General features: G+C 45.6%; 1 pseudogene; it reads left to right on the top strand.

The window, feature by feature from the left end:
- Positions 1-18,620, top strand: part of LOC134625707 (carnitine O-palmitoyltransferase 1, liver isoform-like) — a 71,883-nt pseudogene that overhangs the window by 3,505 nt on the left and 49,758 nt on the right.

Here is an 18,620-nt window from a genome sequence, read left to right on the forward strand (position 1 = left end):
TGGAAGACAAAGTCTTTAAATCAAACTTCACATTTTCAACCAACTATAGATCATAAGAGTAATAAAGTATTCAGCATAAAAGATGTTGTGGGATTTCTCTTTAGTGTATTGTCCTTTAATGTATTGTCTTGCTTTCATGTTACTTAGCTTAGTATGGGTCGTGGGATCTCTTTTTAATGTATTGTCTTGCTTTCATGTTACTTAGTTTAGTATGTCTGGTTCACACCTCATTCACGCTGGGAGACAGACGGTGAGAAACTGGTGAATGTCTCCCAGGAGACGGAAGCTCACACAGGAAGACTTGACCCCAGAGTGGGGGAGATTCACACAGGTGACGGAGAGTCTGTCTGCTTAGAGCCAAGGTGTGAACTGCAACTGTAAAAGCCTTTTGTTCTGTGACTGTGTATAAAAAGGACCTGAACTGTTCATTGTTAGAGACTACTTTCAGTGCCCCCTGACTGACGTCTCTCCTCATGCATGGGAAATAAAGTGTTGGGTTTTTAACCGCTCATCGTGTCTGCAGGCTTTGTTAAGAAATTTCCACAACAGTTTGGCGCTGTGAGCAGGGTGATCCAGTGTTCTCGCTGAAGGACGGCTCTGGGACGGCTGATCACCCCGAGGTAGCAAAACGCTTCGGTCCTGCCAGCTGTTTAAAAGCAAAGAGAAAGGCAGAGTCACAGAGCCTGTGCTTCAGCGACCACCGAGATCACCTTGACGAATCGAGGGGAACTCCTGCAGAACGGTGAGCTGTATCTACCATTTATACAAGTCACAAGAGTTTTTTGTCTGGCCGAAAAGGGGGGAGAACGCCTGCCGACCCCGGAGTTCGAGTCTCCGGGAGGAAAATCCTGGTGGTTTGAGGCCCCAGGCTTGTGTTGGGTACGGTCCATCACAAGGACATTGGCTCGGGCGCGCTGTTGGGGAGAAGCCGGCCCAGACCTGTGTTCGATCTAAGTACGCCACAGGGACAGCGGTTCGGGTACACTGTCGGAGTCCATTTCTGCATACTATAGTGCACGGAGTGGCGGTGTTCGTTCCTTGGTCCGTAGAAGGCAAGGAACCTCACGGGGGACGCCTCGTGTAGTAAAATGGGATCTAGATCCAGTAGAGCGGCAGATGTTCCACCAGGCGGCCGGGGACAAAACTCAATATTTGACTGTATGGTTAAGAAATGGGGAATTGGGTGTATGAAATATGTTGTTAAGTGGCAAAAAGTAAACGGGTTTCCCGAAAAAGGATCGCTGAGTGTTAACCAGTTAAAGAAAATAGAGGAACAGTTGCGAGAGGAAGAAGCAAAATTATTGGGAAAAGGAAAAGTTAGGACAATAGATCTACGTAGAGTAAGCGATGAGAGGGAATGCTTGAAAATGTGGATAGGGGAAGCAGAAAGAAGAGAAAACAAAGCAGCTCTGAAAGAATTACCTAGAGAAGTGCGTGGAAGGGAGGCTGACGCAGAATCTGCCTCAGCGCCTCTTCCACCTCCGTATAACACGGAGAACAAAACACCATTTCCCTGTTCACGCACTGTTTGTGCTTCCCCAGTACAGGCTGTTTTGCAGGGCCTGAAAGCCGATGCGGACCTGGACTCCTTTCCCTCCCCATCCCGCTCTGCACCACGCGCCCCACAGCCAGAGGATGCAAGCGCCAATCCCGCTACTGAGGAGCGACAGCCCCATCAGGATGAAGCGGAAAGAATGACACTCAGATCTGACACAGCGCTCAGCAACACAAGGAGCGTGCCGCGAGCTGAAGCGACGAAAACACAGCAACGGAGAGCGGTGAGAGGAAAGAACAGAAGTAAGGACAGCCGCCATGGATATTACGCCCTGCCTTTTGCCACGGATCAGCCTGAATATTCTCTCACTGATGACGAGCGGGACGATACAGACGACGCAGACAGCAGCGAGGAGGCCGAAAAGTTCCAGACCGGGCAGAGAACGCGGAGACAGCGACAGGCGAAAGGAGAAAGCCTGCAGCTCCCGATGGTGGAAGTGGCGGGACCCGAGGGACCTATTTTAGTTCACAGACCGTGGACACAGTCAGACATCGCTGACGCCACAAGCCATCTACCTGACCCCCTCATGTCGGGTGCAAAGTTTGGTGAGCAGCTCCTAATTTTCTGCCAAGAATATCGTCCCACGGGTCAAGAAATTAGACGCGCAGTGGCAGGCAAACTGAAGCCATGCGACCTGAGGAGAATATCACCTCACTTGCCTGATCCTACGCTGAGGATACGACACCTGACCTATGAGCATGGAGAAAACCTTGAATATTGTACTGCAGTCACCCACCTGATGGATAAGCTAAAGGAGGTTTTCCCAGATAAAGTGGACATGTCAAAGATTCAGGCTTGCAAGCAAAGAAAGGATGAATCTGTGGACGATTTCATACATCGTATGACAACTGTGTTTGAAGCTAATGGTGGAATATCCAAAGATGACATGACGGGCGCCTCCGCTTCCACATATGAGCACCATCTCTGCGGCCATATTTTCCGGGGACTGAGATCAGATGTGGCAGCCGAGGTAAAGCATTCGTACGTGGGGGGAGAAGATGAGCCGCGGCTAACGGAGCTACGACGCCATGCCCGCCACGCTCAGAGCCACCTGGATGAGAAGAAAAGCAAAAGAGAGGAAAAACAGAATGCCGACCTCCATAATGCCGCCCTAACACTGTATAAAGCCGTGGCAAACCCGCACGGAGGTTTCCACAACAGAGACAGTTGTCGTGACCGAAGTGGGGAGAACAGACGGGACCGAGGACATTATCAACAACAACAGCAGTCAAGACGAGATCGGGACGCCTGTTTTGTCTGTGGGGACTATGGACATTGGCGAGGAACCTGTCCTAACCGTGGCCGTCGTGGAAATAGGCAGCAACAACGCCAGCATTACCAAAGGCCGAGCCCACGGTGGGAGCAAGCGGACTGAGACCGGGGGGAAAGGACGCCAGAGTACGCTTCAGGCTGTGGTTTGCCCACCTCATCAGAACAGGGAAGTGAAAATCACACACGCATACACACACCCATTGATGTAGAAAGTGTTTCACACACACACACGCACACTTTAATACATCACACTTTTGAGCATGAAGAGCAGGTCTCTTTGTCACCAGCTGGTACATATGTACATTTAAATAGCGCGCCTTATAAATCACTGCCCTTGTATAAAATGTTAGTTTGTAACCAGGAAGTAGAGTTTCTTGTAGATTCCGGGGCCACCCACTCTGTACTACGCTCAGATTCTCTCTCACCCCAGCCCGTGCTGGGTGAGAAGTTCACTCATTCTGTGTCCGCATCAGGAACCATACAGAGAGAAAATTTCACCATACCCCTGTGTTGTGTAGACGGACAGGGTAGAAAATTCACACACCAGTTTCTGTGGTCAGACCTGTGCCCTGTCAATTTGCTTGCCAGAGATTTGATGTGCAAACTGAAAATAAGTTTAATCTCCTGCTATAATGGCATCACAATCACGCAATCTGACTATGATTATATGATGGTGAAATATAACCCCGTGACTCCAGCTTTCGCTTACGGGTGGAAGCTGGAGGAGGGGCCGCTTGTTGCAGAATTCATACAAGCGACTCGCAACTGCATGCCTCCAGATGTTTGTTTTATGGCTCCTGGAGAGTTGAGTTGCACATCTCACTTTTCTCTGCATGGCCCTGATGACAGTTATGAGGAAGAATGGTCCAGAACCGAAAATGATTTACTAACTGTGACATGTATGTTTTGGAGCTCCACATCTGCTGCGCTTGCGATTTCTCTCACTGATGAGCAAAAAAACATGTTTACTATGGATGCATCCGTCCCACATGTTCCCCTAGCAAAAGCCCACAGCTGCCAGTGGGAAGACATGGGAGAATTTATGCACCGGTGCTACCGCGCTTGCGATTGGGAACCTACAGAGGATCCCACAGTTTTGTTTTCTCGAGAAATGAAAGCCTACAGAAAAACCATGACATATACAGTCCATTGTGTCCGCTCAGTTGAGCTAGTGAACATAGCTGTCTCACACTGTCTACTTCAAACGACACCTCCTCTAAACTCCTCACACCCCCTGCTGACAGAGGTGCCTGACAGCCTGTGGGCCTCATCTAAGTATGATGTAGGCCTAATTAAAGATTGTGAGCCTGTGGTAATCACTCCAAAGTCCTCTTTTAGACCATGCCAAAGACAATATCCTCTGAAACAGGAAGCCATAGAGGGGATTACTCCTGTGTTCGAATCCCTGTTAAAGGCTGGAGTAATTATCCCATGCCCCACCTCTCCGGTTCGCACTCCACTATTCCCTGTGAAGAAAATCAGAGGACCAAATGAGCCTGTTGAGTGGCGGTTTGTGCAGGACTTACAAGCTGTGAACAAGGCTGTGATCCCCAGAGCCCCCGTGGTTCCGAACCCCCACACCATTTTGTCCCAAATACCATCTGGTGCTATGTGGTTTACTGTTGCTGACCTGACTAATGCATTCTTCTCTGTTCCAGTTCACCCAGATAGCCAGTTCTGGTTTGCTTTTGAGTTCCAGGGAAAGGCTTACACATTCACTCAGTTGTGTCAAGGCTACTGTGAGTCCCCCACGATTTACAATGCCGCCTTAAGAGACTCCCTGTCAGACTTGATCCTCTCCCAAGGCACAGTGTTACTTCAATATGTCGATGATCTGCTACTGTGTGCACCCACACAAGAGCAGTGTCTGGCAGATTCTCTCACTTTACTGACGCATTTGCATCACAAGGGCCACAAAGCTAGTAAGTCAAAACTGCAGTTTTGTAAAGAGCAAGTCACATTCTTAGGGCATGTGATTTCTTACAACTCTCACCAGATTTCCTCCAAGAGGGTGGAAGCTGTGATGACCATTGCAAAACCCCACACCAAAAAACAGATGATGTCATTCCTAGGAACCACATCATACTGCCGCAATTTCATTCCACACTACTCCTCTGTGGAGGCTCCACTTACTGCGCTCATTCATGGTGCAAGTCTGTCAGCCAATGATCGCATTTCTTGGACACCAGAGGCTGAAGCTGCCTTCACTTCCTTGAAACAACTGCTGCAAACAGCGCCCGTTTTAGCGCTTCCAGACCCATCCAAACCATACACACAAATGGTGGATGAAAAGAATGGTTTCATGTCTTCTGTTCTTTTACAGCAGCATGGTGATTCACTTCGCCCGGTGGGTTATTACTCTTCCAAGCTTGACCCAGTAGCTGCAGGACTGCCTGGATGCCTACGCGCAGTAGCTGCGTGTGAGAAGGCCGTGCTCGCCTCACGTGACATTGTAGGGTACTCTCCTCTGACAGTGCAGGTACCCCATGCAGTTTCTCTCATTTTGCTGGAGCAGAAAACTTCACACCTTTCTGCTGCTCGCTGGCTCAGGTACTCTTCCATACTGCTTGACATGCCCAACATCACAGTGAAACGATGCACAACACTCAACCCAGCCACTCTTCTCCCCACGCGAGAAGATGGTGAACCACACAGCTGCACTGCTGTATTGGGTGAAACTTGTACACCTCGGATTGACTTGTTAGATGTTCCCATCGAGAACTCTGACATAGTGTTATATGTAGATGGCTCCTCCTCACGTGATTCACGTGGAACTAACCGGGTGGGTTTTGCTGTGTGTTCTGATCATGCCACTCTCGTTTCAGGCTCATTGCCCAGACACTTCTCAGCACAGACTGCAGAACTTGTGGCGCTCACAGAAGCCTGTAAACTTGCGGAGAGTCAGTCGGCCACCATCTACACCGACTCTCGCTACGCGTTCGGTGTCGTGCATGATTTTGGGGCCTTGTGGAAGCACAGAAAGTTCCTGAAATCTGATGGGAAGCCCATCCTCAATGCTAACCAGGTAGCAGCGCTGCTGGATGCCATCCTCCTGCCTGCTCGCATTGCTGTAGTGAAGTGTGCAGCACACACAGGTAAAACTGATTCTGTCTCCCAAGGAAATGCGGCCGCCGATGCAGCAGCCAAAGCAGCAGCCGAAGGAGGCCTACCTTTCCAACTTGTCTTGGCCCCACTGTCCACGCCTAACCTTGCTGATCTTCCTGCTGTACAGTCATTTGCTTCCCAGCCAGAGAAAACTCTCTGGCGCAAACATGGCTGCACACTGGTCGACTCTGTCTGGCGATCTCCTGACGGCCGCCCATGTCTCCCTAAACACTTCTTCCCCTGGTTTCTAAAATGGACACATGGGTTGGACCATGCGTCCAAAGGGGGGATGCTACAAGCAGTAACATCGCTGTGGTTCACCAAAGGGTTTTCCACAGCAGCTGAGAGGCATTGCAAAAAGTGTCTCATTTGTGCGACCAACAATGTGGGACGCCCAGTACAGGTAAACACTGCAGCACATCCCCCACCAGACATGCCTTTTGACCATCTAATGATGGATTTCATTGAATTGACACCAGCCGAGGGGAAGAAGTATTGTCTAGTAGTAGTGGACATGTTCTCTAAGTGGGTAGAAGCATTCCCCACTAAAAGTGCAGACAGCAGTGCAGTAGCAAAAGCCCTCCTGTCAGAAATCATTCCCAGGTGGGGTATCCCGGGAAAAATCACAAGTGATAATGGTACTCACTTTGTGAACCAGGCATTGAAGGAGATCAGCAAGCAACTAGGTTTCAAATTGCAAACACACTGTGCATATCATCCACAATCTGGAGGTGCTGTGGAGAGAATGAACGGCTCCTTAAAGTCCAAACTGGTAAAGTGCTGTGAAGAAACTGGCCTCACATGGCCAAAAGCACTTCCCCTCGTGCTGATGTATGTGCGCATGCGAACCAGACCTCCAGTACACCTCAGCCCTTATGAGGTGTTGTATGGAAGACCCGCCAGAGTGGGGGCAGAACCCCCCAAATGGACTGGCATGTCCACAGAGTTGTGCAACAGCGAAATGATTGTGTACTGTCAAAATCTCTCCAGGACTCTCTCGCAGGTACACCGAGCAGTGAAAGCAGCCCTGCCCAGGCCAGCAGAAGGACCCCTGCATCCGTTCAAACCAGGAAACTGGGTGCTAGTGAAGGATTTCAGGAGGAGACACTGGAAGGCGAAGCGGTGGCTGGGCCCTTTCCAAGTCCTACTGACCACACAAACAGCGATAAAGGTTGGAGAACGAGTTACTTGGATCCACGCCAGCCACTGTAAGCTGTTTGGAGGAGAACCACCCAGAACGGAGGAGCAACTAGAAAAGACAAACGGGGCAGAATAATCCCCGCACCTTATTCAGGTAGTAGGCAGTCTACCCCCTACCTGCAACAATGCGACAAGCCAGGAAGCACCTCATCACTGGGGTAGCGCTGATGCTCTTCAGTGGGCTGATGGTTGCCCTCTGGTGGAGCCTCTGGAGAGATCAGCAGCTGAGCACCATGCCAACATCCAAGGAGGTTCGTGCAACAGAAGGAGCAACCCACGAGATGAGAGACAAATGCCTTACTGAGTATGGCGGATACATTGAGCTACACTATACGTATGTGACTACCCAGACCTTCAGCTTTGATCTGTGCAATGTGATAGACTGTAAAGGCTATAATGAGAGCTGGAGAGGTTATGATGTTTATTTGTGCATATTTGGACATGGCGTTCCGGGACACCAGAAGTGGTGTCCAAGTTGGAGTTTTGTGTGGTGGCATTCCAGGCCGGGGTACTGGGGAGAACAGGTAAAATCAACAGAGGGTAAGACAAAAAGTAAGAACAGTTTTTCCTTTGTTAGAGCCCAATTGGCGACTGGTACCGGCCTGAACCCATTACTGCTAACAATTAAGAACCTGAATTGGAACCCATTTTCCAGGAGACCAAACTTCCCAGGACAATGTCACGACTCCAAAGAAGACTCCTTTTATTTAATCATAGGAGTGGATCAGGCCGGTGCAGACACAATGGGCATAATAAAGGTAAGACTACATCATACATTAAGCTCAAACCACAGTATGACCCCTGCTAATGCAACAGAGGTCACCGCCACCATAGCCAAGCAAATGTTCAGACCACTGGCAGACCCTTTTGTCAATTATCTGAACATCACCTCCCCAGAGAATGTTGTGCAAATAGAGACAGGTTACATAGACAAAAATACTTGGCTCGACTGGATAACATACACGGCCGGGGTAAACAACATGACAGATTGTGTGGCCTGCTCTGCAGCCCGCCCCACGCTGTTCACTGTGCCTGCCCCTTTATTGTTTTGGGAGGACAGGCCAGGCTTTGATTGTATGCTTCAACTCCACATGAGGGAGAGGGTGGACCATGATTGCGCTGTATTGAGTACTCCTTTCCCAGTGGTAAGGAAAAGTGTTACCCCCCCTGTGTTCTCCCCAAAGGCGGGAAATTATACGTGCCTAGCTAGAGTAAATGCCACCCCCGTAGGAGCTCCTGAAAGTTCATGGTGTGCTAAAATAATAAATGTCACAAAATGGGAGAATATGAGCAGCATTAATGTGGCTCGAGCCGATCTGTTCTGGTGGTGCGGGGACAAGGTGTTAAGAGACACTCTGCCCAGCAGCTGGTCAGGAACCTGCACCATTGTGAGGTTGGCACTCCCTGTAGTGTTAGCAGGATCCCACGCCTCTGCAGAGGCCCATGTAAGAAGGGCCCGTAGGACCACAACGGAAGATTTTGATTTAACTAAAAACTCCCCAACTTATATAGATGCTATAGGTGTCCCCAGAGGTGTCCCCGATGAGTTTAAATTGGCCAACCAGGTTGCAGGAGGGTTTGAGTCCATCTTCTTATGGGTAACTCCAAATAAGAATGTGGACAGAATCAATTATGTACATTACAACGTCCAACGGCTGGCCAATCTGACACGGGATGCAGTGGCGGGCCTATCTGAACAGCTGGCTGCCGCATCCTTGATGGCCTGGCAGAATCGAATGGCTCTGGACATGCTCTTGGCTGAAAAGGGGGGTGTCTGCACTATGGTAGGTCCTCTGTGCTGCACTTTCATTCCAAACAACACCGCCCCCGATGGCACTGTAACCAGAGCCTTGGAAGGTTTGCGAAGGTTTGAGTAGACTAATCACAGTGGCACTAACAAAAGAAAGCGAGTCTCCCAAATTGCAGCTTCCCCTATTGCAGGCTGAAGATTACATTGATGATAGCGAAAGCGAAGATGATTGTGATGAGTGAAACTATTTTCCTGACACTGTAAGAATGATGCATATTGTGAAACCTTTTGAGTGTGCAATATTGCTGATGTAATTAACAGAATGTTAGGAAGAGAAATCCTTGGTACTAGTGATTGAGATGCAATCAAGAGGGTGGGAACTGTTGTGGGATTTCTCTTTAGAGTATTGTCCTTTAATGTATTGTCTTGCTTTCATGTTACTTAGCTTAGTATGGGTCGTGGGATCTCTTTTTAATGTATTGTCTTGCTTTCATGTTACTTAGTTTAGTATGTCTGGTTCACACCTCATTCACGCTGGGAGACAGACGGTGAGAAACTGGTGAATGTCTCCCAGGAGACGGAAGCTCACACAGGAAGACTTGACCCCAGAGTGGGGGAGATTCACACAGGTGACGGAGAGTCTGTCTGCTTAGAGCCAAGGTGTGAACTGCAACTGTAAAAGCCTTTTGTTCTGTGACTGTGTATAAAAAGGACCTGAACTGTTCATTGTTAGAGACTACTTTCAGTGCCCCCTGACTGACGTCTCTCCTCATGCATGGGAAATAAAGTGTTGGGTTTTTAACCGCTCATCGTGTCTGCAGGCTTTGTTAAGAAATTTCCACAACAAAGACAAATATCATGTGCAGGTTTTAAATCACTATTATTATCATAATTTGTCCCAAATCATGAATCATCCCAATTTATTCCACAATTTAATCGGTGACTTTCCTTAAGTTTGTCACTCCACTCATTTTTATCACTGTGAGCTCAATAGTGGCCAGCTAATGAGCCCATATTCAACTATTCTGTAACCACTGCACATTTGTTCAAATGTCACTTGTCTGTCTGTGCTGAATCCTTTACAAGCACTCTTAAAGAAAAACAAACATTAGCCAAACACACGGTTCATCCTGGTGGCCAGGCGTCGGCCATCCAGATTCCAGAGATTCTGTAAAAGGTCATAAAGTTAACACTCTGCTGTAAAAAGAACACTGGTTTCAAACACAGTGTAATTTAATCACCAACACACAGCCTGTAACCACAGTTTTCTTCACACAAAATCTCAGTAATCCTGTGATAGAAAAACATCATTAAGATGTGTCCTGCTATAAATCACATGATCGAATCACATGATTAACCATCTGCTGTAAAAAGAAAGGTAAATGTTAGCGCTGCGCATTTGTATACACTCTTTCTCACAGTAATCTCTGTGAGCAACACAAAGTAGTTAATAACACACCCATGGTGAATTCACAGACACAGAAAATTTAAACTAAAAAGGTTAAATTTACAGAGTTCACATAGTCATGTGACCCAAGTTTCGTCTTGTGGTCTCCTTCTGTTCCTGCAACAGAAGACACACACAGAGATACATCCACACATTTGTCAGGTGGGGGTTAACTTCACACAATGGTGTTAAGTCAGTCATAGCTTTTGTCAGTCCAGTCAGTCCCCATTTTTTTTATTTGCTGACAGTAGAACCTCTCGTGACGCAATAAGTTTCTACTGCCAGCAATGACGTCATTTCAAAAAAGAAAGAAAATTTAGACTGGATTACCTCGCTGAATCCTTTTTGGCAGGGACTTGTTTTCTGATTGTCCCAAATAAGTGGCTTTCTCCCGAGCCCATTTTAATTTTTGGAGAGACTCACTTTTGCAACAGTTTTCTCGACGACGAGTCGTATAGCGCTTCTGTTCTAATCGTGCATGCCTGCTCAAACAGAGATCATCAACCGAAACTTTCAGTGCACCATGAAAGTAACAAAATAAAGAGAAAAGAAAGAAAATAAAGGAAAGCAAAGGAAAGAAAGGCCTTGTTAAGTCATGACACGTGTTTTTCATGCCAGGGGGATAAATCGTAACAACCCATTTGGCAGGCTCAACTTAGTAACAAAAGACAAATCAACAGCTAGATCAATCTCAAACATTCATCCAATCAGCCACACACAACATACAGCATAACCCTGTTGTCTCATCACATAATAAGTTTCTTCTCATGTAACCAAATGTGTCATTGTAAAACTTCTTCACACACCAGAAACTCACAATCAGCTCACTCAGCTCACTCATTTAAGACCCCTCATCAGCATTCTGTTTTCCTCTATAATGCAATCATCTGTCCTCCTATAATATTCAGTCCACTAGTCTATGTATCACTTTCATCTTACTAGTGACTTGGACAAGATGACAAACAGAATCTCATGCTTAAGATGCTGTCTGGTCTTCATGAGTATCATTTATTGTGTATATGCATGTAGGGTTAGTATAGTTAATCCATTTTTTGTATGTTTTTGTGTTCCTCTCATCACATTTTCATTATTCTCATCACTGCTTAAAACAACACACATCTCTCTCTCTCTCTTTTTTTTTTTAACCTGTCTTTTTCTCCAAAACGGCAAGTAGCATTACAGCTGTTTCAGGCTGAGAAACACCAAACGCTCTTCATGCTATCATTCACAAACACAACTATTTTATCTCTTTTTGTCCACTGGGCAGGTGACCTGCAGAATCACGTCTGCCCCAGCTGGATACCTTTTCACACACACCGTGACGTCAGACACGCTCACACTCGCTTCTGCTTTAGAGCACAATTTCACTTCATTCTTCAACAAACCACACACCACGTGCTGCCCAATAAAAACTTTGCAGTGTATTTCATCCTCTTTCAAGGCAGACTTCTTTTAAGCTTGCAGCAGGCAACGCGACTTACACCAAAACCCAGGCTACGTGTACACAACAGGTCACCAAAATCCGTTAACACCGCTTTCCTTCTGTGCTGCTGCGTTCACTTACTGGCACTCACACACATATATGCTCATTCACACTCTTTTTAGGCCTATAATCCCCCTTACCGCGGCGAGCTCTTTCCTCCTTACCATTGGTGGAGAAACCATACACTCAACGCCCTTAACTACGGAGAACCTTTTTTATCTTTATAGAGCTCTATCCTCCTTTCGGTGGAGAAACCGTCCTTACCCTCCTTCTATTCGGTTGAGAAACCTCTTTAAACCTCCTTAAATAAATCAAAAAGATTAAAAACAAAACAAAAACACTGGCGGAGAAACCAGGCAGCTTGCGTCTACACACACAGCTTGCGCACTCACGTACCTGCTTTAACGCACGGGCACGTAGCCGCTCTCTATTGTATGGCAAGCCATTAGTGCCATAAATCGCCACTGTTCTAACGCGTTTGGTTAAGAAACGGCGTAAAAAACGCCGTTTAATTTTTCAAAACGCCGAAAAAAACGGCGTTCTGTTTCGACAAACGCCGTTTTTTCCGACTCTCACATGGCGCCCTGAACGCACCATCCAAGTGACGTAAAAAGCGGCGTTCAAAGACAGACGGAAACGCCGTTTTTTACGCCACTCGCCAGAAAACGCCGTTCAAAGGTGCATAAAAACGGCGTTTTTTACGGCGTTCTGTGCCAGCTGTAACGGCGTTTAAAACGGCGTTTTATTGAAATTATGCAGGGCACTCCCCATGGTTCCCTCTTCCAATTACTTTCAACTCACTTCACCCAATCAAAGAAGAGGAACTGCAGACCACACTAATGCATCACCGATTCACCTTGCTGCTAAGTGATTGCCTATTCGGTACCAGTGCTTGTTACCCACTATGCATTTTGATTTGTTTAAAGCATGATCAAACAAGCAAACGACGGAATGCTTTTTCTGAAACAAGACCTTAACTTTGTGGCGCATGGGTCGCTTTGTTTACTTGAGGGATCAGCTACCGCAGTGTAGCATTATGATGCTAACGGAGTCCTGGCTAACACCGCAAACTCCGGACATGAGTGTGGAGCTGCCCGGTTTCCAGATGCTGCGGGCGGACAGGACGAGAGACAGCGGTGAGAGGAAAGGAGAGGGACTGGGCAGTGTTTGTTAAAGACAGTTGTGGGACCCCTGGGCACATTGCTGTGAAAGAACAACTGCAACAGAGACATTGAGCTATTAGCCGTTAGCATCCGTGGAGGCAGCCTGTGACTCTCTGTGGTCCGCAGACTGCAAACGCAATCTCCGAGAGCTCTTCTTCTAATATCACGGGACTTTAATCATGTCTCGCTGGACTCCACACTGCCCACCTTCACCCAGTATGTGACCTGCCCCACCGTAGGCAATAAAACATTGTGCTTAATGTATGCCAATGAAAAAGTGGCATACAGTTCATCACCTCCCCCTGCCCAGGGAAGATCTGATCGTAACCTAGTGCGCCTTGTCCCTGTGTGCAGCACTTAGTGTGCATGGAGCCACTAATCACCCACGCAGTGCAGAGATGCATAATCAAGCAAATAAATGACAGAATGCTTTTTATTTCATGTCGACGTGCAATTTATGTATAGTTGACCGGGAAATTAAAGCAGCGATCACTTGGACTATTCCGTAGCACCCCTCTCACAGTGGTACATCCCTCCAGGTAACCATTCACAAGTCTTGTACAGTAGAGCGGGACATTACGTTTACTCTCAGCGGAATTCACCCGAGAAGGCATATAAGTTCCTGCACTGCACTGGCCTTCACCACGATTAGTATAAGGTAAGAATGAATAAATTTTCTTCTATTCTTATTTCCAGTACAGTAAAAAACTCATTAATTTACAGTTTCTGACAAAATGTAGGAGCCCGAAATTGTGTCTACTTTCATCTTACAGTCCAGCAACAAAGAACACATTTTCGTTTCATACTTTTGTTATATTCCGTTACAAAGCTAGCCTTAGCCTTGCCGTCGCCTCGGCCACCATTGATTAATTGCGCATTGATTTTCCGGTATGGTTGTGCGTAAGTGCTGCATATAATACAATATGTTCAATGGGAGAAACTTAGTCATTTAACTCTACAGCCGAGTAATTATCCCAATAGCCTTTTTCCAGTAAGCAGGATTAACAGACTGTCAAACCATGAAGTCATAGTGCAACACCAACTTGCAATTTCAGTAAACTCATCTGAATTAGATCGTGACAGATGTTCCTAATTTTCAGCTTTTAATGTTCATCCTTATAAGCACGCATGTGCCTTTTTAAACGCATGTATAGTTGTATCTACAATACCAGGATTTAGTAATACAGTGGGGTATACAAAGAGCCACATGAGACTGTTAAGCAGTCAGTAAACCCGACACTGCAGACTGAAAGACAAAATCCATGAACTGAAAACTGACCTTAAATATGAGTGCGGGAAATCCGCAGTGAAGAGAGATAATAATATTGATTAGGGAGAGAGGACGCAGCTGGGAGAAACAAGACACAGGTGAATTGAATCAAACAAGTATGACCAGTGGAAGCAAAAGCAAGTGCACAAAAGACTAGAGGTCAACAATATAAAGCAGTAACCAACTAAAGATAGGACACAGAAATGCAGACTTTGCACTAGGAACACAGAATGGCAGGAGAACAGCCTCAAAGAGTAAAGAAATAATAAACAATAATAAGTACTAAACTTACTCTTTAAGTGTGCGTGTGTGTGGGGGGGGGCTGCTTTTAACCATGTAAAGCACTTTGTGCTACATTTTTTGTATGAAAAGTGCTTTATAAATAAAGATTGATTGATAGAGCTTTGAGCAACGTGAAGCCAATAACTAACATAGGTTAACAGATAAAATGGCAAAGACTGGTTGTGAACGGTGGTCTTAAATACAGCTGGCTTGATTTGTCTCAGGTGGTGATCCTCAGAGGAGCGATGAAGTAGAGCAGCCAGCACCCCAAGTAGAGCAGGCACTGTGGAAAAATAGTTGTGACTCAACCAGACCATTACAAAGTATGGCCTGGAGGATTTTCATCTCAAGGTGCAAGAACATTCTTAATGACTGTACACGGCAGCTGCTGATGGACGATGTTGGGCCAGATGTGCTACAGTTAGCGTTAAGGAGGTATGATCAAAGCAAGATCGAAAACATTTAACATTTAAACTTGCATAAAATGTTTAAGGGGAATATGGCCTGAGAATATAACATGAATTAAGAAGTAATTTTTTGATATCTTTGAGGTTGGAGACAATGCAGAGAAGCCTTCGGTGGGCAAGAGGAAGACTGATCAATGTAACTGCGGCAGATCAACTTCTGCGTGACTTGGCTGAATTGATTCAGGAGGTCGAACTGTCTACTCAGCATGGCCGACAAGGTAAGCACATATTGTGTTGATTCCTTGACTCATCAAAAGTGTGAAATAAATTATGACTCTTAACCTATTTTCCAAATACACCAAACGCTTATATATTTTCAGGCTGTTTTGGATACCAGGCACCAGTGGTTTTCAACAGAGGTAGAGGAAGATCCCTTTACCGTATCACTCGGGAACAGCTTTCATTCCTGAAGTCATGTGGATTCACTGCACCTCAGATGGCTGATATTTTGAATGTTTCACTTCGTACAATTCGAAGACGTCTGCGGTCAGTGACTTTTGAAACCAGTGTGACTTTAAGTTCTTTGTGACACACACTCACTGTTTATTCAAATTAAATGGTATTGTGAATTTGTAAAAATAAGTTTATTTGAATGTGCACCACTAGTCAAGTAATGAAGTGTGTTGTTATGGTAGTGATTAAAATAATCATGTTTTTTTTTTGTTGTCTGATTTCAGACAGTATCATTTCACCCGTGCATCAATGTATGCGGAACTGACTGACAGTGCCTTGGATGAACATGTGCAGGACATTGTTGCTGGCAATGAACAAATTGGTCCTGAGGCTGTCAGCGCCTCCCTGCTAGTACGTGGACTACGTGTACAGCGAAGGAGGGTTCGAGCAAGCATGTTACGGATAAATCCTGGAGCAGCTGCCCTTAGAGCAGTTTTGCGGAGACCAGAACGAAGAACATATCAGGTTGCAGGTCCAAACTCATTGTGGCACATTGATGGAAATCACAAGCTGATACGGTAACCAACCACACTGATTTGTTGAACACCTATTTTGATCAAAGTGAAATTCAGCATTACATAAAAATATAATTGTTGAACAGTAAGACACGTCCAATAGAGCCAGGCCCTGGGATGAGCAGTCCTCTAACACAACTGGTTATGTTTAAAGGGGAAGATGAGAGAACACAGACAGCGCAAGCAACGTACAGAGAAAAATTCAAACTTGACATGCAATAGTGCCATGTAAATCAATTAAGAGTGTATTTTCCATTGTTTCAATAACAAAGAAATAATATTTTTCTTCTTATGGACCACGGTTTTAGGTGGAGGATAGTCATTCATGGGGCTATTGATGGATACAGTCGTCTTGTGGTCTTCCCTCATGCCTCAAACAACAACCTTAGCAGTACCGTTTTATCAAGTTTCATCAGAGCCGTGGTATCCTAAGGTGTACCCTCGAGGGTCCGGACAGACAGAGGTGGGGAAAACAATGCTGTCTGCCTGATGATGAACATTTTCAGAGGCTTTGATCGTGGAAGTGCCCTACGAGGAAGGAGTACCCATAATCAGAGAATTGAGAGGCTCTGAGGTGATCTGTGGCGAGGAATGACCAATGTCTACTGTGATTTATTTCACCACCTGGAGGAGGAAGGCATCATTGACATTGACAATGAAATGCACCTTTGGGCTCTCCATTACATCTATCTCCCAAGGATCAACAGAGATTTGAAAGACTTCACTCAACAGTGGAACAATCATGGCTTGCGGACAGAGAGACACTTGAGCCCATTACAGATTTTTGTCCGAGGCAGCCTCCAGCAACAGGGCCGAGCCTCAACTGCCATGCAGGACATCTTTCAGACCAGAGAAGCTGCTGCTGATGGGACTATTGGTGGGACAGCTGATGGTAGTGTGACAGCCACTGAGAGTGAGACGACTGCTGCTCAGGGCTTAGGTACTGATTCTGGTGGTGGTGGTGCTCATGGTACAGATGAGCTGGGACTGCTAGTTGACTGGCCTGAGAGGATTACTGTGCCAGACATTGAATTTACTCTGGACGGACCGATGATGGAGCAAGTGGTAGAACTATTTAATCCACTAAGTGGCACCAGAGGGAGTCATGGTATTGAACTCATCTCTGGCTTAATATACTTTCTGGACTCGACATATCACTGAGACAGTTCAATTATTGACTGAAACATAATAGCAGCAAGTGGAAAGACTTCAAAATATCTAGGTGACTGGATACATATAATGTGAAAAGTTATAATACGTGTTTACTATGTGCCATTGAGTAGTGGAGATACAAGAATGAGCTGTGTGACACTGAAAATAAAAAATGTTGAGTGATTTTTAAAGTGTATAAGACGGAAGTTGTGAAATGGAAAGTATACAACTGAAGCTGAATCTCGATAAAGTCAACTTGATTAATCTAAAAGTTACAGCTGTTGATATTGATAAATACAACTATAAAGCAGTGACAGTAAATAATTAAAAAATTAAAAACTGTATATTAGGTCTTGAAGTGGCTCAGTATAGTGTAGTAGATATAAAGTGGTTTAGCGTGTGTTTGATGTTGTGACAGTTTACAGCGAGCACATTATGTTTTGCTTTGTACAGATTATGCTTTGTACAAACATAGTTCTGAAAATATTGGACTCCAGTGTAAAATGTGAATAAAAAAAGAGCAAGCAGTGATTTGCAAATTTCAAAGGCAAAGTTTGTTCACAGTAGAACATAGAAAACATGTCAAATGTTTACACCGAGACTACGTCGTTAAAAATAAGTCCATTTTAATTTTATGGCAGCAATATGTTTCAAAACAGTTGGGATGGGGCAAGAGAAGGCTGGAAAAAGTGGTACTAAAAAGAAACAGCTGCAGGGATATTTTAAAAGTAACAGGTCAGTTACATGATTAGATATTAAAAGCATCTTAGAGAAGCAGAGTTGCTCTGGAGGAAATATGGGCAGAAGTTGATCAATCTGCAAAAAAACTCCATTAACAAATTGTGCAACAATTTCTGGATAATGTTCCCAAGTGTAAAGTTGTAAAGACTTAAAATATTCCATCCTCTAGAGGCATAAAAATATATTGTATCAAAAGATTCAGTGACTGGAGAAATCTCTTTGCAGAAACAATGAGGCTAAAAAGCCATGATGTCAGTGATCTTCAAACGCTCACAGGAAAGTTATCATCATGGCGCATTAAACAGACACAATTCTGTCATGGAAATCAGTGCATTTCCTGTATCCTATGGGGCAACAGACCTGAGTCACACTTTTAGAGAGGTACCTGATGAGGTGGATTGAGAGGAATATCCATGATGGATGGCAGTTTGTTCACTCACTTCCTCTCCACCACAGCTTCCGAAGCGCAGCCAATCACAGAGCTTGCTCTCCTGAGCCAAGAAGAACACATCAAAGTGCACTGCACTCACCTGAACTGACAGAACACCTGTCATTAACATTTTGGTACACACATTACCTTGTTCTCAAAAACCCGCCTGCCCATCCACTTCTTGTGTACAGCCTCTGTTTTGATCTTCCAGTTCAGCAAATGTATATATGTGTGTGTCCAGGTATTTGTATTCCTCCACCACATCATATCAGCGGGTTCAGTATCTTATACTTTTGTCAAGATAATGCACACTGCAGCCGATTTGTATCTACAGT

The sequence above is a fragment of the Pelmatolapia mariae genome, linkage group LG4 (assembly GCF_036321145.2).
Source record: "Pelmatolapia mariae isolate MD_Pm_ZW linkage group LG4, Pm_UMD_F_2, whole genome shotgun sequence".
NCBI classification, from domain to species: domain Eukaryota; kingdom Metazoa; phylum Chordata; class Actinopteri; order Cichliformes; family Cichlidae; genus Pelmatolapia; species Pelmatolapia mariae.